The 27,180-nt window shown below is 38.2% G+C and overlaps 1 long non-coding RNA gene across 2 annotated transcripts in view; it reads left to right on the top strand.

Annotated features, from left to right (window-relative positions):
• LOC148216678 (uncharacterized) overlaps positions 1-25,390 on the top strand; it is a 61,766-nt gene extending 36,376 nt beyond the window's left edge. For both annotated transcript variants that reach the window (XR_015794807.1, XR_015794806.1), the window contains exon 5: positions 22,950-25,390. This is a non-coding gene — a long non-coding RNA (uncharacterized LOC148216678). The remainder of the gene's footprint in view (positions 1-22,949) is intronic.
• Positions 25,391-27,180: the final 1,790 nt, after the last annotated feature.

The raw sequence follows: 27,180 nt of genomic DNA, 5'->3' as shown, positions 1-27,180 counted from the left end.
TCATATGCAGGTTAACCAGGATGAACAGCCTCTCCATAAGCAAACCACAACTGTATTTCTACAGTTACACCATCTACATCTGTAGTCTCACTTTTCAACATTCTGACAGCATGTATGTCTTCCTTAAGTCCATTCCCATACAGATCGCTAAAATATCCCCTCACTTCAGTTTCATCCCAAATCATTTCATCATTTGTTTGTTTTATTTTATTGTATTGTTTTACTATAACTACACTAAAGAAAAAGAAGAAAACAAAACATAATACAAAAAGGAAAAAGAAGGAAAAGGGGGAAACTGACTAATATGATCATAATTATTTGAAAATTAATGTATTAAAATTAAAATCTGTAAACAACAAATTGAACTTTGGCATATGAAGTCATATTATTTAGTCTTTACTTTGCAACAATGAACAGCCATTTGAAAGGCTGATGAGCATTCATCTTTCCTCAAGCCAACAATTGGCATCTGGTATACAAGTATCTTTTCAAGAATACTTAGTAATCCTTTTTGCAACAATCCAGCCATGTTAGCTCTAAGGTTCTTCATAAATATATAAATTCCAGTGCCTTGGGATATAGTTTAACAACATACAAACATCTGTAAGTCTTTATTCCTTTCCTAGAATCCATTTCATCATCTGAAGAATATTCAAGCAATATAGAACAACCAGGAGCCTGACCAAATCATGTGTGTTAACATGCCTTCAAACATGCATTTTCAATATAGGAAGGAATACAATGAACCCTTTTTAAAATATGCATTGAGGGGGTCCAATAGACCGCAATACGAATTTTTGGACGGATTCATCTAATTTTAGAACATAATAGTGATATTTAATATGTTTTAAAACTCATTTACCACTGACTTGGTAAAATGGGAAACTCCAATGCACTATACCAAATTTCTTATAAAATATCAATGTTTAGTATACTAAAATTATTTAATTGTCAATAGGCAGTTGGCTTACCCATGCCATAAGCAGCATTCTCTGCTAATGTTAAGATCAATACTGATCAATTTTGGCCAGTATATCACAGGCACAAACAAACCTAGTTTTACCCCAAGCATGCCATCCTATTCTATACAAGCTAGGATCTCTAATGAAGAGGCTACTGTGCAAGCAACATTCTGTTGTCAACATCTCACCAACTTTGAGTCATGTGTAATGTACTCACACTCACATACAAGAACAGGGTAGAAATAAATGATCAGTTCCTTATAATGGAAGCCCATAAATGATGGGTTCACTCATGAAACTGAGCTGAAATATGTTCTTTAATACTATGGAATTAAGCTTAAGCAACATGATAAAACATTCTGATCAAACCACATTATTTAGGATAGTTAAATCAGCACAGATACTAAAGAGCTTCAAAAGGATACCTTAAACCAGTGTTGTCCAAACTTGGCCACTTTAAGATGAATGGACTTCAACTCCCCATGGCTGGCTGGGGAATTCTGGGAGTTGAAGTCCACTCATCTTAAAGTGGCCAAGTTTGGACAACACTGCCTTAAACCAATGGAACTGATTTAAAATAGCAAATATGATATAATGTAAGCAACTGTAAATGAAACACAAAATAATGCAATGTAAAATGGACTTAGATAAATTCATGGAGAACAATGCTATAAATGATCACTCCAGTTTCACAGCCAGTGTGACTCTGAATATTACTTGCTATGGAATGCAAGTAGGAAAATGCTGTTATGCCCGACTTGATATTCTTCTCATTAGCATCTGGTTGATTGTAACAGAATGCTGATCTATACAGGCCTTCAGTCTGATCCATTCTTGTGTTTCTTATATTGGTAGCTCAAACAGCATCTGTTGGACACTGCCAGATGCCCACCTAAATATGCTCTACATGGGGCTCCCCTCGAAGACCATCCAGAAGGTACAACTGGTACAAAATGCAGAGGCATGAACAATAATGGGTGCCTCCCAGTTTGCCTATGCTACCATATGGGTATGACCATTGCTATGCAAGCTGCATTGCTTGCCAGACAGCTTCCAGGTGCAATTCAAGGTGCTGGTTGTTACCTATAAAGCCCATAATAGCATAGGGCCTGGATATCTGAGGGATCACCTATTTCCAACTCTTTCTGCCCACCCAATATGGTCCAGAAGAGTGGGTACGCTCCAGGTCCCTTCTAAGAAATCTTGTCACCTTATGGGAGCAAGGAAGTGTGCCTTCTCTGTCGCATCTCCCACCCTCTGGAACAGCAACCCTCCAGAGATATAGACAGCGCTCTCTTTCCTGGGATTCTGAAAAGCAGTTAAGACCTGGATTTGGTCTCAGGCCTGGGGTTGATGTGTTTGTTCGGCCTCTCATTTGGTATGACTTGTTATTGTTTGAATGTTTTAGTCTGGACTGCCTGTGGGGTTGTATGTTTTAAACTGTTTTTATTGTTTTATATTTGCAAGCTACCCAGAATCTATGGGAGGGCAGCTCTAATACATGAATAATAATATTAATATTAATATTAATATTAATAATAACATCATCCAGGGTGCTTAGACTCAACAACATGACTGAATTATGTTTTTTAAATCTATGGCCTGAAATGTTAGTGCTCATCTCATATTGGGATTAATGACATAATGTTCAAATCATTCTTCAAACATATTATGTCATATAGCTAATTAATTAAGTTATAAAACTATTTTTAATACAACCTTGTTCCTTTTTTAGGAACAGTCCAATGCAGCTTTCCAGGTAAGATAGATAGATAGATAGATAGATAGATAGATAGATAGATAGATAGATAGATAGATAGAAGCATTTTTCACCCTTTTTTGACAAAAATATTTCAAAGAATTATACTTTGTCATCCACTCTTTTTTTGTTTTTATTGATTTGATTTTTTTTCCTGTATTACACCTTAGTTCTCTGCTGTCCTGCTGTAAGTGAGGTACCGGCACATCTCAAAATTTGGACTGACGCAAACCTATAGAAATAGGAAGGACATGTAAGCAACATGAGTCATCAAAAAATTATTGTAAAGGTGATACATTTCTCTGCATCATACACTGACTTCATTGCATTAAACCGCCTGACCAGTGAATGTTCCCTGAACAACTTAGACTACAAATTAAATATACAGTACATTTATTCTGTGTGTGAGGGAAAAATGAAATTCTTTTTTCCTTCCTGTTGGAAAACTCTCTGGCAGTAATGCTTGGATTGTTTTCTTTTGCAAATTACATTTTGGCTCTTTTCAAGATGTTTGCCTGACTTTCTTGAAATCTGACCCACGTAATAAGTAATGTAGACCTTGTTTCCATGTTGGGTTGGGAGTGGGAACTGCTTAAGTATAATGATTAAAACTTCCATGTGTGCAGCAAAGCCAGCCACTTTTGCAGAGGGCAGAAAATGATCTATAACTGAAAGGCATTTCTCTCACCATTGGATAAACAATAGGAATCACAGGCACCCTATCCCCACAACACCAAAGACAACATGCCCACTGAAGGAAGCCACCTGATCACAGGCAGCTCCTATCAAATGAGGACTGAGATGCTGGGGCAACTCACAGTGGGGGACATCATTGTTAGATCTGGAATTGGGGGATGTTATCATCAGTCCCTTGTCCTGGAAAGATCACTGTCTGTTACCTTGGAGTTGAATCAACCTGCCCCCATGGGCTTCCATAGGGAAGTGTTTGTGTTTATATTGAGAGAGAATTGTTAAAGGGAACCCAACGAGGTTTGATTCTGTTCATTGTGCTTTTTATCTTCTGTCTACTACCAGGAGTTACATTAGTTAAGAGGGGCAGGCACATACATTTGCTAAATAAATAAATAAGCCCAAATGGTATGGAGAATATGTGCTTTTGTGTAGGACTTGCATAACTATGAGGCGTGAAAATGAATGCTAGATTCTGTCCTTGTCTATTACCAAGTTCAGACTTGCCGACTACCAGCAAGCAACACACAGAACTGGCATAGATTATTTCTGGCAGAACACAATCCTCAAACAAAACAAAACAAAACCCTTCCTAGTTTATCTTTAAAAGGATTCTCTCTCTCACCCCCCAGCCCTCCTTAAATGTCTTCACCTAAAAAACCTCAAAGAAGGTGTTTGGTGAGTCTCTCTTGGGAGCATATTTAATTGTTAACACGCCACTACCAAATATGCCCTCATTCCATCTCATTGTATCTAACTGGAGAAGTGACTGTGAATATGAGTTTAACATCCAAATGACCATACATGGGAAGAAGGCACTAAGGTCATAGAAGGAAACTCCAGCCTTTGAATTGTTCAAACGGCAACCAGAAACAGAACTGGGGAAACGGAGGGACTGGTGCAATAGTTTTTCCTGGGGAAATCTGTATAGCTTTTGGAAGGGTGATCAAAATGGCAGGTATGATTACATGGGTTACAATCTCCCAAATAAAAATCTGTTTGAATTCCATTTTGCCTTAGCTTCTCCACTACTAATCATCTGGGTTAAGCTAGAGTGATATGCAATTGTTGAAGAGGTGTTCTGTTGAAAAAAAAATTGAATTGAAAAGAAACAAATTTTGAATCACTGGGACAGCATAAGTAAAAACTTCTCAAGAACTCTCAGTCATGTAGATTCTTCAACACTCTAGACAGAGATGCCTTGCAGATTACAAGAAAGCACTTTGCACTTCCCTGAGAAAAGCAACCCTTTGTAGAAATGATCAGAGCTATGTTAATGCCATAAAATATCTGTGCTAAGCAGACCACCTGTCATGTAGGTGAGAGTCATTCTGATAATTATTCAAGTGGAAAGCTGGAAAGTCTTCCTAGTTGTAGGGACAGAGGAGTAAGCATTCTGCAGATGACATTTGCAACACTTTAATGCACAAGCTGATCTTTGTATGACTTTACATAATCTCTCTGCTACGATATGAAGAGGACACTCTCCTTGTCAATTGTTATCCCTTGATCACAGGTAATAACGGGGTGGCCCTGGAGACAGGTAATCTTCAGAGTCGCAAGGACAATCATAGCCATTGTTTCTAATATCTAAGTGTCATTTGATACCAACAATAAGAACACCATCTCTGCATTTGTCTACAACCTCCATTTTGAGACCAACTTTGAACTGCTTAAACCCCTGACTTAATTTTTGAATGTTCTTCTTCCCTATCCCCTCCTTTTTTCTTCCAACATCTTGCTGGATGAAGACTGCAAGGAACTCTCTTTTGTATCATTATTATTGGTTCTAATAAAATCAACCCCACCAGCTCTAGTTTTTGAAACTTTACAGTTAGTTTAGCTGTTGACTTATTTTTCTTCAGATGATTATATATTTATAATATTGACATTCCTAATTCTACCTAGGGTGTTTATAGTGAGTTTAAAATGTCTACTTTTGTTTTGATCTGAATATTCTACAGCTGGCTACTGTGTTTCAATTCTCTGCAACTATTCTGTGATTGTTAATAATTAGAATGCAGGATATAAATGTTATAAGTAAAAATAAATAAAATAACTCTTGGAGGAAGATAACAATGATGACAAAATTAATCAATATTAATAAATTTGCCCATTCATGGATGATGAGAATAATAATATATAAAAGCTTATATACTCATTTATTCAGAAAAGCTGAATCAAGCCACAGCGGACATACAGAGATTACTGTATGTTTTATTCCTAATAGAGAGAAATTCCAAAAAGTGTTAGTAAAGAATTACAGACTTACCTATGGGTGGTTCAAAAGTTCAATAGTGTGTGTGTGTGTGTGTGTTGTATCATGAGAGCACACTGACATATCCTGTTGCAAGTTTAGTAAAATGCAGCATTGTTCCAGCTTGACTGGCATCTCAATGTAAAATGAAAGTAATTTTGTTTTATTTGCACTCTTCTCCCCAATGGCAAAAGAAGGATGTGTGGGTTGAAGATTGCAAGCCTGCTGTTCCATCTGTCTGCTGAAAAATGAAAGTGTCCAAAAATTTTGTTTCCTGAAGGGAAACATTCTAGATATGCCTTTGGCAGGTTAACCGTGTAGGCGGTATGGAAAAGGGGATGTGGGAGAACAGAGGAAAGCTGATTTTTGTATGATCATTTTTTGAAACACCTAGTTCATGAAATAACTTCTTTCCCACCCCCATTCCTTTAACAAATATGTATTTAACTGTTTCGGGAAAAGAAAGGGGGGGGGGTCCAGGTAGATGGTACCAAATCAAACGTTGGAAAGCAAAAGCAGACACAGGGGCTTCCTGGCTCTCTGTTCACATTCTTGTGCCATTATATCGTGCCAGCTGTAAGGACCCCTCTCTGCTTGACCCTTGAAATTATTCACTATTAAGGAGTTTGCTGTCTTTCACTGAATGGCCTCTCTCCAGCAGACTGCAGCCTCCTTGGCTTCTGATGCTTCAGTTAAATCCCAAGAGAAAACACTACAAAGACTCTCAACAGATTTTTTGGGATAAGAAGCAGGGGCAGCTAGAGAAGCTGCAGAATGATAGACACCTTCATGTCAGAAGCGGAAAAAGCAGCATCCTGCCACTTCGTAGCAATCAAATAAGCTAAAAAGAAAAGCCAAAGGAAATCTTAAAGAAATTCTAAAGCATCATGAGGATGAAAAAGCAGGGATTTCTTTTGTGAAGGAAGAAAACATTTGAGCAATGGTGGACTGATTTTGATAGCGTACTAATATTTTCACGCCATTAACTTTTAAGAGAGTTTACTATGCTGATGGCACCCAGATCTATTTTTATTTTCTAGGAAAGTCAGGTGGGAGTTGATGATCAACCATTTGGAGGAGGAGACTGAATCAAAGGATCAGGTGTGCAGCCCGGGCATTCATCTCTATCCAGGTTAGAGTAGCTTCTGGTCACAATATGTAGACTTTTTTTCTCTTGGACTGAAAATTCCACAGTTAAGCATGCTCAAAACAGTCATATTCATGCTCACACAGTGGCGTTTTTGTTCAGATCTCAAGTTCTTTCTCTTCTGTTTATGAAGAAATGTGCAAACATGGATTATTTAAAAAAGAAAACAAAACAAAAGCCCAAGCAAATAAAATCTTCATAAGTCAAATCCTGCAGACCCAATTTTTCCAAGCAAGAAGGGTTATGTTGTAACCAAAGGTCATGAATTTATTAAAGATGAGGAACCTGACAGAATAAAGAGAAGTGATAACGCACATCTGATACATCAAATGTCATTAAACTCAAGGATTAAAATCCAGAACACTGAGATATACGATCTATTGGTTCTGCTTTCTCTACATTCTGATTTTTTAAATCTCCTCCTAAAACCATAATGTTTTTTGGGAATAGCATTCTTTTTACATATGTAAATGTGAATTGCATTCTTTTCCAAACCAAACAGAAGTCTTGCCCATCTGTAAGCCTGAGCACATGATAAATGATGAGAGACCAGAAACGGCACTAGTTCAACAGTGTGGCTACGATGCTAGTTGGACTGAGCAGTCCATTGGCTACCAGTAAACCTCTGAGTTCAGTTCAGGTTTGGGATGTCAAATCCTTCTTCTGCCACTTTCTTTGGCAACAAGCCACTTATCCACTGAGATGGGCACTAGTGGCCAATCTCCAGATGACCTCACCATCTGAAATGCAGGAGAAAATAAACACTGGGTGACCCTTTTCCGCCCTGGCTCCTTGACCTTGTAATAGTGTCCCCAACAAAAACATTCTTGTTTTGTTTTGTTTTTCATCTTAACATTAGCCTTTTTAATTAAGAGCAGTGTTTATTTCACTTTCTATCTGAATAGCTGGTTGCTGTTTTAGTTTGTCAGTTTCATTTTAATGCTTTTATACTTTTACATTTTTACTTAGGGTGAATTGTATTTTATTACTTGTAGAGTTTAGGATGCTGTTTAGGGACATAAATTACAGAGCTACATAATCATAAAACATTGGAGTACTTTTTCAAGCAAAATCAAAACTTTCACTGGTCCTGCCTCTCCCATTTTTCAGTGTATCAGTGTCTATCCCATGGCTAATTCTGCAAGGAGAGATAGTAGCATAAGCAATAAGCTCATTAGGATTGTTTACTGACAAATTTTGGAACGGCAGCCTCTGCCTTTAGCTAAAAACTAAAAAGTTCCTCGTGCATTTTACACTGGGCATTTTTCCAAGTTTTAGGACCTCGAGACAACATGACCTCCTGCTGTCACTTCAACATTAAAACATTACCAGTTGCTGATCCGAAGTTTGACATCTAAGGGTTATTATTATCTAAGTAGCAAGTCAATATTCATGACAAACAACCTTTCATCAAGTAATCACTTTTACCCTTGAGAAAGCAGAACACTCCTGAGGACTCCAGGTCAGTCCATCAGCAACAGATTGATCAAGTTATTACTGTAGCTATTATGAGACTATGAACGAGTAATGGCTCCTGACAGCTCATAGACATAGAATACCTTCTTCTTAGACCAGCTGGGGTGTTGTCCAGGGAGGCAGCAACATATGGAGTTGGCAAGACTCAATGTCACTCCTATGTGTCAGGAAATGTTACTGGGTTTGATTCAATATATATTACTATTTTTTATACAGGCCCATAATTCCACCAAGCATTTGAAAAAAAATAATGTTGCATACAGCTCAATAATTTTAAGAGAGGTTTTCCATGCAACTCTCTCTCTCTCTATCTCTCTCTCTCCGCCTAAGTTTTTATTCCCAACATAAAATATAACCCTGCTCCCTCCTCTTCTATAACCCAGCAACTCATGCCAAGGTTTGTGCCTGCTTTTGTTATTACATTATAGACCACAAGGGTTATTGTGTGTAATTAAATAGGGGAAAGAAAACCCTCCAACCTGGAATTATAAAACCATCACCACAAACCAACAGTTCCACTTCATGTATATTAACTCATTTAATTTATTTTGTTTTCTTCTTTTAAAGGTGGAGGGAGAGGGAAGTGAACAAGAAGAATTTTTCCTTGCCTTGTAAATCGTTAAAAATGCATGAAGGCTTAAAGCATGCCAGAAATAACCCACACAGTCACTTAGAAGGGGCATCCAAGAAACTTATTGCATTAAAGGCAAGAAACAAGGTTTTCTGAAACTGGCATAGCAGCATTTCTGGCATTATATCTAATGGCAATTCCCCTTTGTTTAAAAGGATGAGTCTGCCTTATAACAGTTCAGTTTGTAAACACTGCAGATTTTTGAACAGCAACAACCATCTCAGTGAAGGGCATGTATTACTTGACTATAAATGTGGACTGAGGGCAGTTTGTGACATTGCTATTTTGGCCTCGTGGAGTGTTTATTTAGAAAATCCTAGAAGCTAGACCACATCATTAATATTTGGTTTTATTTTTATATCATAGTATCAATATTCACAATAGCTTATAAAATAATGTAAGCTGAAGACAAATATTTATCCAACTGTCATAATTTAAAGATTATACACAGGGAAATGGAATAGAAGAGCAAAAATAGCAAGGGAAAAATTAAGGAAAACCATTTTTTTTTCCTTCCTGCCTGCCTGCCTCCCTGCCTGCTTGCAAATGTTTATACTGTCCTTCTTATGGATGAAAGACTACTTTACTTGATCCAAACATTCACAAACTAGAACACAGTTCAGAATTTTCCAAATTTTATGATGCAATTGTCCAGACAAGCAAACAAACAAAACATATGTATGTACAAGGATGAAAGTCAGCATAATAATACCTAGGTAAGAAGGGAAAATAATCAAAACAGCTATATAGTAATTTCATATACTTACAAAAACGTGCATTCTAAACCTACATAAAATTGCATTTTTCAGAATAATATGCACAAAATGTATACAGTTTTTCACATTGGCCCTGTTTTTGTTAAGAGTGTCAGAGTGAGATGCCAATGGAGTGGGGAAAATAAAACTGAAATAGACATTTGTCCATCTTTGCCCAAGTTTAAGAGTCAGAGAAGCTACTTATTGGCTTAATAACTCATTTAATTCCTGCTGTATGAAACAGAGATGAGAACTACAGTTTTGGAATTTCTGACACATTCAGCAGTCTGTGAAGATCTAAGTGTTTCTGTTGGAGGAGTAACACTCTGCAGTAATTTCACAAGAACCTGTGTAACAGCAAAAAAAAAATTTTTTTTTTAAAATTGAATTGGAGCCATCCTTTAAAGGCATGTATATTTGACACTCTCTTAATAGCAAAAAAGATATTTTCTTCTCCTCATGGAGAATAATCACTAAATCCTGCAGATGCAAGACTTTTCCAGATTCTTTTACTGGATGAGTATTTTAGTGGCTATGGGCTGCAAATTACATTTTTTGAAAAGGGGGAGGGCTACAACAGCCAGGGTGTCATAGTGAAGAGGGCAGGGCAGCATCATGAATCTAGCACCATGATTTTCTGTGTAGGGTTTTGGTCTTTTTTAAAGTTTTTGAGAGGCCATTTTGGGGTCCTCTAAGATGTTTCTCTTCATTTTTGTTTTAATAATTATGTCCATTCTAAGGCATGCTCTTCAGCTTTCAGCTCCAGTCTGTTCCTACTGGATCCTGATTGCTCTTTAATCTGGCTTCTACCTTCCAATTTACTCCTCTGGAGTCTCTTCTGATTTCCCCAGCCTCAGCCCTGACAAAAGCAGTCAGACGTTGCTCTCCTTAGCAGTGCTTAGAGACAGAGCTGCTGCAGGGTGACCTCTGAGAAAAGATTTCCCTGTGATTGAAACCCAACATTCAGGCTTCAATTGACCCATTTCCTTTTGGCAAAGAGAAGGGAAAAAAAGCAGCTGTCTTCCTTATGAAGTATTGGGCAAAGCAGATCGATCCCCAGCACAGCCCAAAATGGAGCATGCTTACCTTGGAGTAAGGGGCCACCCTTTATATAGTGGACCAGACCTGATAGCTGGTATTATTTCATCTAGTTATTTATTTATTTATTTATTTAACAAATTTATATGGCCACCCAACTCACACACAGTGACTCGGGGCGGCTTACAAAGTAAAATCCCCAATACAAAAAGCCTATCAGCTCCCACCATTTTATTTGTTTATATGATTTTTTTCACAGCATAAAACTTCTTCTCAGAGTGTTACCCTGGTTCTTGGTAGGTGGATTTAGTACTCATGGATAAATTAAAAATATCCCAGATTTGAAAGGACCTCCCCCCCACCAACTAATCTCTTAGCACTATGCTTAGCCCTTAGAGACTGTAGCATGACTGTTGCGCTCACGCTCTCTCCCCCCCCCTTCCACAGGTGCCACAGTTACAAAGCAGCCAGGCTAGTTTTTGTCAGCAATTTCCTCACTTTGGATTTGTCTTGCCCCTTTTGTCAGTTCATTTTAAATGCTTCAAGTCAGGCTCCTTTTCAACCATCATGGCTCCATTTTTTCTCACGCCCTTCAGTGGGGAACTGACAGGTGACCTGTAATGTCCCAGGAAGACACTAAATCAGTGTTTTTCAAGCTTGGCAACTTAAAGACGTGTGGACTTCAACTCCCAGAATTCCCCAGCCAACTGGCTGGAGAATTCCAGGAGTTGAAGTCAGCACATCTTAAACATGTCTTAAAGTTGCCAAGTTTAAAAAACACTGCACTAAATGAATTCCAAGAGGCAATATTTATATAAGCCCAAAAGAGCATCATAGTCTTCCTGCTCAATAAAGGATGAGCTCATAATTACAGAGCAGAAATACAAAAGGATTTTTGCTAGCAAGGTTTTTGATCAAAACATGTGAGAGCTTAAAGATCACATGTATATGACTAATAGAGTGTCTGCCGGCATTGAGAAGGAGTAGCTGCCAACTAGTGCATAAAACAAAACAATATCCTGGGAATCATAACATAATATTTATGTCCTTCAGTTTATGGGTAAAGGTATTATTATATATATATCTTGCCGCTAGACATATTTCCTTCAATGTAACCATCATGCAGTTTAATTCAAGGTAAATATGTATATGACTGCAGCCTTTCATTTACTGAAACATGGCTCTCATATTTCATAATAGTGAAAATGGACATTCTTCAACAGTTGGAAGAACCATAGCTCATGGTAGAGTTCCACATCCTATTAATGTTATCTGCAGACTGTGCTGAAAAAGACCTGAAATCATGGACAACTATTAATCACTATTAAATTTGATGGATCAAAGGTCTGATTGATTATACTTCAGTCTCCTATATTCTTAAAACTGTATTGTTTCATTGAACTACATCATGGGTGGGCAACAACCCTAGCTAGCATGGCCAGTTATGAGGACTGATGGGGCATGTTGTACAATAATAGCTAGAATAGCACAATCTATTTTCTATTTTTATTTATATAAGACAAATATCATTTATTTTATTGAGACATCAGATTAAAATTAACAATTAGTGACACATCTGAAACAACTTAGACAGGGGCTTCTCAGTAGAATATACAGAGCAAAAGTTTGATTTTACCATCAGCAATGATCTAAAATTTGTAAAAGTACAGTTATGAAAACTGTATGCTTCAAGAAAACTGCTTGGTATCCGGGTGAACAGATGTACACCTTAGAACATGGCTGATATTTCTGTAGTGTGCTAAATTTTTTGGTAGGTATACAGAAATTTCTTGGCACATGACTAGATATGTAGAGGTTTCCTGGCTGTTCTGAGATGTGTGGTTTTAATTTTATTTTTAAAAGCTGATCTTTTGTTCCAAAAAACAAGAACGTTCAGAACACAAACTACTTCCTTTCTCCGGAAAAATCACAAATTTCATAATAAGCTATGCATCTGACAGCCTTATTATCTTTTAGCATTTGAAGCAATACCACTGTGTTTGTGGCTGAGATTTTTTGGGGTTTTAATGATGCAAAGTAATGGAAATGAGTGGAGAAAATTACCCTCTCTCTCAAACCTGGAGCACAAAGGAGACATTTTCACCCACTGCTTCAAAATAAAGCTAACCCTTACTCCAGATGTCAGAGGCCATATTCTTTCAATGTTGAGAAATAAAGTCTTAAGCTACCCATTAAAGATTGTACATTTACTTGCAAACAATAAACACAAGGTAATACATGAGTTCTAGTTATCCTTGATTTAAATGTGAAGTACTACGAGTTTCAGCAATCGAATATTCTGAAGAAATCAGAAGAAATATTCTGATTCTGCTTCATTTTCCCCTGCTGATTCTCATTTCTTTAAGGATTGATATTTAGCTATCTATTATTTTAGTGTAACACACTCAAATGTTCAAAAAGGTTGACAAATAAATAAAGTACAAAATATAAAATGATCACAGTCAAATTAAAAATACAAAAACAGAAGCTAAAATGACTACCAGTCCAACATAAAAGGCCTAGCCAAAGGGTAAAGACTTGACCCCTTCTTAAATATGCAGGGTAGGAAATGCAAAAGTCTTTCCCATCCTAGGCATCCCCTATGATGAAGAAATGACAATATGCACACTGTGACATTGTAACACCAACCCTATTCTTCCATATTTGTCTCCTGACATCAGATGCAAATATATAAATCATGAGGTTTATGTCTTGTCATCACATGCTCCTGCTGCTGATGTCTGTATCTCCCATGCATTCCATAACTGAGGGTCTGAAATTGGATCTATCTTTAAGCAATCCTTTCCTGATAACTTTAATGCTTTGCACATTAACACTTAGCACATTTAGATTTCTCCTTGAATTGTGCCTTGAGAGCAACTGGCATCCCAGACAGATCTTTCAACATTAGGAAAATATTGTGCACAGTTAATCGCCTAGCTGCCATATTTTGCACTAGCTAAAGCTTCCAGAAAATCTTCAAGGGTAGATAAGACTTTTGGAAGAGGTCTTGGATCCTGGCCTCAATTCTCACCACTAGAATGTAGAATGTGAGATATCACAGATCTATCTTCTTTGGAGGATCAGTAAGTCATATGTGAGAAAAGTGTCCTGAGGAGTGGTGGGGCATTTTAGGCCTGGTTATGTGCTGGTGGGTTCAGGAGACATGCTTCAGCAGACTGCAACTCCTCCAGAGTGTTTGACAGAATGTGAAGCAGTGCATTCTGACTTAAAACAAAGTGTGGGGGAGGCTAGAAATTCTAGCTGGGGACTAGGGAATGTTTTGACCATAGAGATGGCCAAGGGGAAGTATTGAAAGACACTGGGCTGGGCATTATCAAAGAAGGGGGACTTGCATTGCAGGTGCCTTTCCTGAGGCTAGGAAGCCAGATGTCTGGGTATCTTGGCCTCAGGCAGCTTCTGGTAAATGCCAGGTCCATACATACAAGACCTCATCCATCCATGTTGTGATGGAAAATATACGTACAGGCATGGCTTATATTACTGAAATGTAGCTGGCCAAATATGTGGCTATAACCCTGTGAGGGATTTGTCTTCCCAACTTTCAGGTTCTGCATCAGCTATGATGCCAAGGCTGTAGAGGGGTTGGTGGTGATTATCATTCAAGAAACTTTAACACTAACCAGATGTGCTGCTCCAGAGATGGCCAGGTAGAGCTGGGCTGCAGGGACAAGTGAGGACTGTTGGTGGTGTGTCATCATCCCAGCTGCTTAACATCAGACCTTCCTAAGCCCCTGGATCTCGCTGGCAGGTTGATGATAGGGTTTCCCAGACTGTTCTGGAAGATTGCAATCTCCATGCCCTGGACATGGGGCTCAGGACTTCAGGGCCTCCAAAGCCACCATGAGCTTGTTCTCAATCCCAACTCCAATATGCACTATCACATGTTAGACTTGCTGTTCATATTGGAGCAGATGAAGATGGAAAATATTGGCATCAGTCCTTTGTCATGATCAGCTGCACATCATGAGTACCCTCAACTTCTGCAAGAGTGGGAACCAGCTAGGATGGTCCAGCCGAGGCACCTGTTGGGTCCTGAGGATGTTTTTGAGGATGCTTGAGGATTTTCTTAATGATGTGGGAGACAGTTCCATGACATGCCTGCTCTAGCATGGCCTTTCTGTGGTTGCCAGCCTCTGAGAAATGAAGCAATTAAACTGATCACTAGAGTGATGCTAGTGAATTACCAAGACTGAATATGAGTGAGCACAAGCATGCTCTTGTTTAGGCCTCTGCTGTGCATTTCACTGTTCTTAGTGCATATCATCAAGCAGCCCTGTTCAAGGCCTACCAGATTCTGTTGGGAAAAGCAACCATTCTGCAGCTTCTGTGACATATTTCTAAAATTATTTGCAGACAAAGTTATTCATGATTGTTCAAGATAGGACTCTAACAACTCAGGGTAAAAGTCATCTGACATGGTGACCAAAGCAAGCTCAATCCGTATCCTGGCCAAAAGTGTGGTTGAAATGAATCCAGACAATTAGTATTTTCCAAATATTCCTGGAGTAGTTAGGCCATTATTTTCTTATTTATTTTATATGAAAATTGTACATTTCACATCAGCTGAATATGCCCCAGCTTTTCTGGGTCAAATGAAGACTAAAAAAAGATATAAATAAAAGGTTTGTACTTGACTCCTTTATTGAAGAATGGGGGAAAATTATAGTGCAAGGTACTTGGTAGATCCAAATAATCAGGGAAAAAAGTAAACTTGTATAAATAAATAAATATATATTTCATCTGAAATAGTTTCAATACAAATAGGAAGTACAGTGTTAATTAATTAGATCAGCTAAGTACAAAGTGGCCAAGCAATACCTAAGAATTGGCCTCCTGCAGAGTTTTGCATGATAACCTGGGAAATGTGAGGACAGTGATTGATCGGCAGGTATCTAGAGGACAGTGATTGAGTAAAGGTGGGGGTAGCTATTTATAAATGGTAAACTCTGACCCTTTAAAGATAGAAGGGAGTAGAGAGGAAAAGAATGCATCTCATACTAATTAGCATTTTTTTAAAAAGGAAAAAACTATACAGAAAATGTTTACATTCTTCCAAAAGATCCTAACATGCAAACAACCATGAATGAGGAATACTTAAAATTAAATATGCATCTTAGAATAAAAGTCAGAGGTGGGTGGGAGGGGGCAAAATATATACTCCCTGTTTTTTCCAGGGATTCTCCACTGAAAAATAATGAAACCTTGCTCTCTGGAGCTCTCTAAATAATGAGATGGCTTAAATCATTAGCTGGAATATTGTGAGAGAGAATCCTGTAATGACAAGCTGGAGCCAGTAACTTCTCTCTCTCTCTCTCTCTCTCTCACACACACACACAAGGCTATTCTTCCTTTACTTTCTAGTTTCAAGCCTCAACCCCCCCCCCCCCACCATAGCTTGCTGCCCTGCCACAGGCACAGGGGAATAACTGCTATTTAAATCCATTCACATCACCAGAAGTCACCTGTAGAACTCCTCACCCTTACTTCAAACTGCTCTCATCAGGGCTTAGTTTATTCCATGAGAAACACATGAGTGGGCTGGACTGAGAATTAAGGGGGTGGGCATTTTTTGTGGTATATTCCAGCCTCAAATCTTCTTTGAGGTTTCCCATTTATGCTGAAAAAAGAAGTTATGAAGGTTGGGGTGGGAGCAGCAGAGTTGGGGGTGTGGGCTTGAACAAATTTCTCTCGGGATTTGGCTGCTGCTGCAAGACTGATGAACTCACTGTATGACCTCGGGAACATCATTTCAGGTCGGATGTTGCTGCTGTTGAAATCTATTAATGAAAACACCATTTTGTTTCTCTAAATATTAAACTGCTAAATTTTTCAGGGGAAGGTAAGCTGCTGCTTAGCATGCCTGAAGAAGCTGGCATGGAGAAAAGAGTTTGAAGTGGTTTTCCTTGCTTGCAAACAGGGAGCAAATGGCTCTTTTTACTTCTCTATGCTTCCAGAATGGGATATTGTAATTTCAGTACTATCAGGGATGATTTCCTTTCATGAGACCTGTTTTAAAATGTCAGGGGGCCCTATAAAATAGGAAGGGTGGAATAAAGTGAAAGAAACTCCGTGTGTTCTAGAAGACAAGTGTTCAGGCTTCAAACTGGTGGCCATTCCCAAATTCTTTGAAATGAAAAGCAGAAAGGACAAGAGGAACCCTCCACCTGAGCCTGGACAACTGAAGAGAAAATTACAGAGGGTGCATGATTCCCAGTTTCTCCCATTTCTGGACTACCTGATGTCCAGTTTCTTTTACAAGTATGTACTGTATTTGGAAGCTTAATTTGGTGTAGAGCAAAGAGATCTCTCTCCAATCTCAATATAGCCATCCTAAAAGTTCCCTAAAATGCACAGACAGGTAATGTTTTTATGGCTAAAGGAGCACATTTTTTGAAGGCTGGTGGAGATGGTAGATTGATAATGTACGGGGGCCAAATTTATTTGTGTTTTCCTGGGCGGAAGGTCTGTTTTTCATTTTTAAGTATGATAAACCCATATAGGGGCTAAGCACACCCCATTTCTTTAGCTTCTCACTATAAACGAGATTTCTGAGTGCCACAAAAGTTCAGGAACCACATTTGGGCCACTTCTGCTCAAAAAGGAAAGCTGAGAATGGTAAAGGGATAAAACTCAAACCAGCTTTTGATCCAAGCCTTGGTTTTTATCACCCTGATGTCCAGCCAGCATCCAAGGATTTGCAGCCTGCCCTTGGCTTTCACCTGCAAGAAAAGGAAGGCATTAGGCACACATAACTCTCCCTGATTCATTTACTCTGCCTTTCAAAAATTCTGCAAAGTGAAGGCATTTCACTTGCAGCAGAGATTTAATGGTTCATCATGGATATTTGGGGGAGGGTGGGATTGCCCCATTTACTATTACTTTTAAGACATTTCTGCAGGCTTGGGATTTCCTTGAGATTGTGGATGTGTCCCCTTTGCATTTCAGTGGCCCTTCTTAAGCTCCATTTCTGCCAGCATTTAGCCTATGGGTTCCCTTATTAGAAGAAGAGATCTAAGAGTTAGTCCTTTCCTTCTGGTACTTTGTATTTTCTCTAACCTCCCCCCATTTCAAAAACATTGTAAGAAATTATTAGGGAGGAGGCAAGAATTGGGGGAAAGGTGCCTAAATCATTCCATTAGTTGGAGGGCTTAAAGTGAAGAGGAAGGTGCTGCATGTAAATATGAAGTTTTTCAACAAAGACAAAAAGCCACCCGAGTCCTCAGGTACAAAAATAGGCAAGCCAAGTCCCAAGCATGCAGGATGAAGTCTTCCTGACTGCCTATGCTTGGCTGAAGATGCTGTCACTGCGAGTGATTATCCTCCAGCGCCTCAGGAAAGGGCTTTTGTTTATATTTCAGATAGACAGCTTTACTGCATTATATATGATCCTTGTGATTGTTCCTATACCTGCTTCACCCTCAGTGTGGCAAGGTTGTTCATTTCTTGCATGGCTGTCATCCCCCCCTCTCCACACCTTCTGAAGGTGCTGCATATTGGTGCCAACAGTGCAAATCGGTAAAGGTGTGTGCCTGTCTTAAAGAAGTTGGAAGTAAGGGAAGGGTGGATTTGGAACATGCATGTTTCTGTTTGTGGATAAATTTGAGAAGCCAATATCTTGAAGTTGAACAAAAATCCTGCCCGGAGGATTGACTCTATACCTTTAGTTAAGACAAAGTTTGCATGACAAGCTTTCATCAGATTTTTCTGGGCTAGTGTGTACAGACATATACACATTTGTTCTGGGCAAATATATACAAACATATATATTCCAAATACCATGACACAAGCACACAAAAATTATCCACTCAGTACAAGAGTTTTCTGCTCCAGACACGTCAAACTAGGAGAATGTACAGATATACAGGAACAATGATTCCAAAGAGGGTTTAATGATTCTGCTTTTAAATGGCTCTGAATTTAGGGGTAGTTAGCAGATTAAAGGGAAACTGTTGGGCTTTATTCTTGGATCTCAAACTGAAGCAACAGAGTAGGTGGAACTTAGGTTAGATAAGTAGCTGTTCAAAATAACATGACATCATAAGTGTTCAATATTTATGCTCCCTTCTATAACGTTTCTATCAAATTCTATTAAATCCACTCCATCTGAAGGTCAAAATACTGTAGTAGTCACTGGCTGAACTATGTGCTCAGCTTAGCACCTGGAAATCAAAATGGACCTTTTAAAAAATTCTTGTCACTTTCTATCACCTCCATAAAGGGTGAAGTACTGAGGATCCTAAATAACAAGGAAGCTGTTATCAAGATCCTTGAAAAAAAACAAAGACAATTGTAATCTAGCCTCATTGTTTTCTGTCAGTCCATGTATTGGTAATGAAGATGTAAATTTTGCTTTGGATATATCAGATATAGAAGTTGGTTTGATAAAAAGAGCTTGGACGTATGTGGCTGAGATGTGGCTGAGATGATAGAGCAACACTTTTCATGTGATACCAAATACTATTTCAAAGAAATAAAATAAGATAGCTGACAGCTACTTCTTGGGAGTTAATGTGAACAGGGAAGTGGGGCTTCTACATCAGTCCAGAAAAGGCCATTTAATTCAAAATGATTATCTTGTACAACCTTACATAACATTCCAATCCTTTGACCTGTGAGAAAGACACATATAATTATTTTACAAATTACACATAATGGAATCAATATGCAGATGTTTGTCCATAATGCAGGATGGGGTACACAAACAAGAATTATATATACACAATGGTGCATCAAAAATAGCTTCAATATTTATACATTAAAGATGATGATGGTGATGATGTTTCTCACCTTTCTGCTGATAGTTGATTAATATGACAGAGATCTAGACATCACACAGCCTGGTGACTCAGTGATCCTTCAATCAGAGTGCTGGACAGTGTGAAGTTCAGGCAGCTTCAAAGCTTAGGCTGAGATCCTCTCAAATCTCAGAATACACACAATGGATGGAGGTTCATATGACAATCTAACCCCTGGTTCATTGAATCATGATTTACCCAGTAATCCAACTGCCTGATACAGATTGCACACTAAACCATAAACAGCACGTCAGCTGGATTTGGTCAAACAAAGCTGTTTGCCAAAAATGGTCCACTGTAGCCAGCTTAGTATGTTGTGCTAATCCGGTCCTTGCTGGGTTATGAGATGGGCAGAGCACTGAGTTCCCCAACTTTCCCATGTGGTAGGCACATAGTATTAATCCCAGTTACTCTGGGATTATCATGTTGCCAGATGCCTTCCATTTTCTTACAAGAACATGCAGGTTTGCCTTGAATGGTATGGAAGTTTTTCTCATTTAAAATCATTTGTTCCAAGGGAAAAATGGTTTGAGTGGGGAAAATATGTACATTTAATGTTGCGAAAACAGATGGAAACTGTTGACAGTTATCCAACTGGAGCTAATAGGAATGAGTCTTGGAGAGGTGAAGGCAAATGTCAACATGGTGAGTCACTGGAGAGCAAAGAGGAAAAGCAGGCAGCCATGAGATTGCAATGAGTTTGTCTCAAATGAGATCAACTTAAAGAAGTGAAAGCAAGTTCACTCCTTTAGTTGCAGCTCATTAGCTTCCAAACCCTTCCAAGCTTGTTTTCAAAAGTAGGTGAACTTTGTGTCAGCATCACGGTTATAATTACAATTCCCCCTAAAACACAATCTGCTGAAACTCATCAACTGGTAGTTAATACAATTACACAGTGAAATAGACTTCTCTGTTATCCACTTGTGTCCTGGGTGGCTTCAGTCCAATAAAAGGCACTATAGAAAACATCACATGGTTATGGTCACTCAGCAAAATTCTATACTTTTTTTTCAACTCCATAAAAGCAACCAGAAGAGAACTTGAACAGAGTAAAAGTCCATATGATTTGGACTATAGTTCCTAACCTATATCAAAATACTGTTAATGTTAGGCTAATGTAATTATACTAATAAGGCTGCTAATAGGAGGGACATATGGCCACTGTTAATAAAATGATGCCTCTGATTTCTGAATAAGAAATAGCTTCTCTTCAACATACAAAAATAATACTTTATACTTTTGGTTACCTTCCGTTAACCATGCATCATTTAGGTGTATTGAATTACATCTTCTGCAATTCTTGGTAATCCCTTGGGCATAAATTTAACACAGTCACTTGTACTTATTAGTCCTCCACTAGAATTTTCTACCTAAACAAAACAGAATTTATATCATGCATTCACACTTGCTAATACCATTACTTAAAGTTTCCTTTTAGTTGAGTTTGATTCCTAGTAATGTAATGGACACATTCATCTCATCTTCCTGACAGCAGTACATACTTGGTTTTAGCCATTGCCTTTTTCTGGGATGATTTTATAATATTTTAGTCTAACTTGCCCTGGGATTTCTTCATCATCTTCCGTGGAAGTATTAATCAAGTCAGACACAGCATAACTGGTTACTTGGCCACTCCAGTTGACCAACTCTTTAATATCCTTTTTCTCCCAGTAAACTGCCTCAAATTTTGCATGCACAATCCAGATTGGATTCCATATTCATTATTTTTTTTAAAAAATGTCAATTATATTAGGACATGTATATGGCACAAGTGTAATAATACGTATTGAAATAGTTGGCAAAAAAAAAAAAAGAGTAACTTTAAGGAATGCTTTTCCTGTATTTCCTTTGCTATGTATTAAGAATATATTTGAAGCCTCTCCTCTGCTTTTCAACTGACCTATATCAAAGTGTTGTCTGGGTGGTGCTGTCCAACTTCCTGCCCTAGGATATTTGCATGGAATTTAAAATTAATGAGTTCTATTCTCCTAGGCCACCTTTTTCCAAAGTGGCAATTGCTGGATGTGCCAAATGGCAACATATGCAGACAGTGCCAGCTTAGGGAAGGCCCTCCTAGGCTTTTCAAACTTGAACTCATTTTATTGTGGGCTGTACTGCAAAAAGCTTGATTTTATATTTTCTTTCTGTAAATGCATTCTGAGAATTTCATTAAAGGGCAGGATGTAATGGTATAGAAATGGATTTTAGCTACTTTTCCTCTTATTCTCATTGCATTTGGATGTGTATTTTTATTTTATATAATGCTTACAAAAACCATCCTGGAATTATATGTTAAGGTTTAGTGTACAATTTTTTAATAAGATAAACTTCTGCTTTTTTGCTTTCTGTTCTGACTGGAATTGTTGTCCTGTGTCTTAGATGTTTTAAGAGGATGATGGTTTTATATCTGCTACATTGGTGGAAGCGGGGGGAATCACTGAATTATTTATTTCTTTTAATTGCAACTTCTGTTTAATTGTGAAATTGTGATTTTCTTTGTTTCTTTTAATTAGCTGAATTCCTGTTTGTGATTATTTTTAACAAAGAAAATGTGGGATTAAAACATAACTAAACAAAATGAAAAAATAAACCAAGAGACAAGGTTTTTTTTTCATTAACTACAACAGGAGTGTACATCTGTCTTTTTCCTGAACAGTCCAATGAACTCATGTTGAGTAACTAGGCGTAGTGTCTCACCCTCAACAAATTTCAACCTCGAATTCCTGATTTAGGATTAATTTCAGTTTTCGAGGGCTCAGGATTTAATGTCCTTGGTTGTTCTTATTGGTTTTGTAGTTTTTCTGTTTAACATTATTTAACATTGTTCACTTTTAGAGCTTGTGCTTCTAGCACACTGTGCACTGATCTTGCCCATCTGCAGTTTTAGTTTAGTCTTACTGTTGTCTTGTTATTTTTGGACTGCAACAAAAAATATTTGATTTTGATTAGAAATTTTAGCCCCAGATTCTGTAATTACAACTGATAGATATTCCCCAAAGAGAAGAGGATGCTAAATTCATTCTGTGGTGTGACAGCAGCAAAAAGAAAGAACGTAAAGGTTCAGAAAACAGGTTAGAAAATGACTTCTTTGCTGCTGAAGCGTCTGCGGTGCCATCTCTCTCCTGCTGATCACAAACTGCATCTGCCCAGGATACAGGAAGAGACTACTGTAGTGAGTCCTAGAACTGCCTCCAAAATGATTTAGGGGCGGAATCTGCAACAGAGATTCATTATAAAGGCTGCAGGCTTCCCAAGGTGGAAAATTCCAAAGATTGGTGGGCAGCTCTCAGGATCTCCAGTAGCCAAACGGACAGGCTTTCTCAGACAGGGCCTTGATTAGTGTGGAGGAAGAGCAGCTGGGAGAGTAAATCTGCTCTTCGCTCTTTTGCATAATTTCTTTTCTTTCTTTCTTTAGTGCTTCCCTTGGCACCACAAGATTGGCTTTTGGAGTCTGGGAAGAAACATGAACAGCAGATGCTGTGTGTCTCTCTCCGTCACAGGGTAGAGCAAAGTGGAAATCGTGGGGCAGAATTCATCTGTGAAATATACACAACAGGTTAACCAATTCTGAAGAATCAAGGTCACAGATCTTCCTGTGAAAGGTGCTCCTTTTTTATTGAGTGGAAATGATTCTGTCAAACCAGCAGTTGTATGTGCTGCCTTTCTGATTTGCTATATACGCTAATCACAGGACACCCCTTTGTGTTTCTCTGCCCAAAAATATTTTTTCACTTTGATACATGTTGAGAGAAAAGCAGGATTTTTTAAGAAATCAGATGGAAACTAGTAATTTAGAGAGTTTTTCTATTCTTCTTTACTTGGAAGTCAGGCCAACTGAACATAATAGGGTTTACTTTTGAGTAAACATAAATCAGATTGTGCTGTTAATCCTCATCTAGCAATAAACTGAAAATGAGTTTCACTGAAATCAATGAACTTTGTTGCTGGAAGAGGGCTTAATGGATTGTATCCTTCAAAAATAAAAAAAAGTCATAAATCTAACATTGCAGAATTGCTTTTAAAAAGTGCTGTACCCAAAGCTTCGGCTAGCCAGGTTTCACCATGGATTAGTTTTAGAACAGATTTTCACTGCCAGAGCTTTGCCCTGAAATGTCATTTAGCATTAATAAGCAAGATAAGTGCAACCAACCTTGTGCTTCCAGGCAGCTGCTCGAAATGCTAATAATTCCTTGTTTCTGCTGCTGGAAACTAGAAGTAGAATTGCTACAGCCTTTCTGACTATCAAGTGATCAGGTGCATTTGCTGTCTTTACACACCACGTTGGATGGTCTATAACGGTGTCCCTTTCTCTTTTTAAAGAAGAATAGCTTTGATGCAAGGCACCTTTATTTATCACAGCTCAATATTACATATCCATTCACTACATAGGGGATACAATTTTCTCAACCTTTATTGTTATTTATTAATTTTAATCAATCTTCAAAGCCAAGGGTATGCAACCTGGTGCCTATGGAAACCTCTCATGGTTCCAGTCAGACTTCCTGTCCCACTTTATTGTATTAATTTTAAGATTCTTAAAATTAAATGAAAATCTAGCAGGATGAAAAGCAGAACTCCAGCATCACATTTATTCCAGAGGTGTCTTGTAACGGGCTCAGAAATATACAGAGCATGTCAACAGTCTACAGCCCAGTGTATCATTTGGAAGTGTGTCCTACTGCTTAGAAAAATAGACAAAGATAAGGTAGAGCAGTAGATCTACTTTATCTAAGGAGTGCAGAGATCAGTCTTCCTATTAGTAAATGGGCATTTTGTTACTGACTGTACACATCAGGGCATCTGTATTTACCATCTAACTTCAGTAACCACCACCCTCTAACCGCCATCTAACTGTACAAATCTTATTAACTACCTCCAAACAATCTGCTTCATTAAATAAGCATGTTTTCTCCAATGCATCTAGTGATCTGTGGAGAGAGAAGCAGAGGGTGCCAGCCATCACCACTTTATAAAGGCCAAAGGCCCTGGCAAATTCTCTGGAGTCCAGAGCACTGGCCAAGAATTAAGCCCAAGGTGGAGCAATTCCTTGAAACCCCAGAGTGCTGGCATTCCAGCCCAGGAAGGTTGCAACAAAATGCCAAGTATTGGCAATGCTAGAAAGGGCCCAAGAGCACCAGTAGCTTTCCCAAGAAGGCCTGTAGTCTGTCCAGCTGCAGCACCCACTACTAAGCCCTAGCCTTGGTCAATGGACACAAGTGACTTTGGGCAGCCTGGCTCGAGTGGGCATATAATAGGAGGTAAAGAAGTAAAAGGGCATCAAATAGGAGGTAGAGAAGCAGTAGAGTTAAGGTCAAAGTATTATTTAAGGTATAGCATTTAAAATATGATAGTGTCAGTGTTTCTCAACCTTGATAACTTTAAGAGGTTAAGCAGGCTGTGAAATTCTGGGAGTTGAAGTCCACACCTCATAAAGTTATCAAGGCTGAGAAACACTGGTGTAAGACAGAGCCTGAAGTAGGAGAATAGAATGATAAAAATCAAGGCAGCACATTATAGGGTTAAGTGATATGTTGTACAGGAAATAGAGAACTCTGGAAACAGTGAATTCTATGAAAACTTGTCTAAGCACCAATGAAGTTAAACCATCAGCTTTAAGGCAAAAATCTTTATTTTGTGAAATGTTGGTTTTAAAAAGTCCTGGTTGCAGGAATTGTCTCATCTTCTCTCTGAGTCTGTCTCCATTCCCAACTACTACACACCTACTACAGTGGATTTTTACTGTGATGCATATACAATGATATAATCTTTACTTTAGGGAAATATTGTAACAATATATAAGTACTAACCCTTAATTATTAAAAATAGATAATTAAAATAATACGAAATACTAAAATCTATTTGGAGGGAAGTCATCAGAGAGAAAAATAAAGTGCTATATTACACTTTAATGGTGTGTTCTTCTCTTTCATTTCAGTGATCTTTCATGTTTGTTTCTTTAAATTTTTGAAAGGAAATGTAGCTAGATCTGCATCTTATGAATAATAAAAAGATCAGCTTAAAAACCTATAATGAAAACACTGCTTATTGAAGATTAAAACTGAATGTGTCTTTGTTTATTTGTTTATTTACAAGATTTATAAAGCTACCCAACTCATACAGTATGACTCTGGGTGGGTAAAACAACAACAACAGAAACAACCAATAAACAATGCCCCCACACACATAACATTAAAACATGAACAATATATAAATATAAGATACAAAATATAAAATAGAGACCAAGCACTATAACAAAACAACCAAAAGGGGACTCCCTTCAACTGACTTCTAATGCCTGGGGAAATTAAGTCATTAAGTCATTCCCCATGTCAAAAATACAGTCCTTAAAAAAGAGAAAAGAGTAATTATAATGTGTCTTTTTGGAAATTCTATTACTCATCCCAAAAAGTTAGGTTTCTGTTTCTGGTAAGAAAAAAAAAAGGATGCAACCATGGGAAGATATGGGTGAATTAAAAGTGGATGATTTTAATTTGATTTTCCCAGATGAGCCACTGGCTGATTTCACAATATATTCTTCTCAGGAAGCTTAAGGAGACCAAAGACATCTGGGACAAAATGTGAAACTTTTTGAATTTTCCCTTCCCTTAGCAGAGTTCACATTAAAAAATGATAATGTAATGATGCTAGCAGTTGGGCCTGTGATCCAAGTGTATTTGTAATTCTGGGCTGCTCTTTCCACATGCTGAAAAATTCAACCAAATAAACACAATTTACATACATGCATACTTAATGGTCAATCCCTAGCAACTCTGTTTCAAGGATCTGAGACAGATGGGGAGGGGGGAAGCCTCCCAAGAGCTTGCTCCAAGTTACCTCCTCAGAGGGTGAGAGGTAGGAATGGTGAGTTGAATTTACCCCCTCCCTCCGTCCCATCTGCTTCACAGGTTGCTGCCATTGAGACTGTCTGCAACTGAAAAGCTCCTTCTATTCATAGAAGTAACTGGAATCCAAGAGAAGCTTCCCTCCAAAATAAGGATTTTTTTCCTCAATGGAGGTCCAATGTCACTTTCCATGGTGCTTCAGAGAACAACTCTTTAGAACAATGTAGCACATGGCAATAGAGAGCAAAGGGAAACATAAGGGAATATGGCTACCCCATCCATTTTTCCACACACAAAACGGAATCCAAAATTCACACAAAATAACTAACCATAAATATATAAACGGAGTTTCTGAGAGGCTTCTGCTTTTACACACCTTGGAAAATTTGACAATCTTTTCAGGCATTGTCCTCCCGCACTGTCAACAAAATCTTGTGAGAATCTATCTATCTATCTATCTATCTATCTATCTATCTATCTATCTATCTATCTATCTATCTGTCAAATTTATCAAATTTCAGCATTCGCATACATAAAACCTCATGACAGAATACTAAAATGTCATGAGATTTTGTGATCTTGTGAGATTTTGGCCATATTATTTTTTTATAAATAAAATGTTTTTAATTGGGGGACGGTCTGTTTTGCAAATGCCCTGGCACTTGTGGGCACTATGCTGCTAACCCCTGCTGCCAAGGGCCTCTGTCCATCAACGAAAGCTCAAAACATGGCTCATATCTTTCTTGGTTCATACTTCCATCAAAAGTATGGGGTTGAGAAGGCTCACCTGATCTAACCTATGGC

This window comes from Python bivittatus, unplaced genomic scaffold (assembly GCF_059951505.1).
Source record: "Python bivittatus isolate LINGU-HERP-01145 unplaced genomic scaffold, Pbiv_v1 ctg000080_np1212, whole genome shotgun sequence".
Lineage (NCBI taxonomy): Eukaryota > Metazoa > Chordata > Lepidosauria > Squamata > Pythonidae > Python > Python bivittatus.
This window is presented reverse-complemented; position numbering and strand designations above follow the sequence as displayed.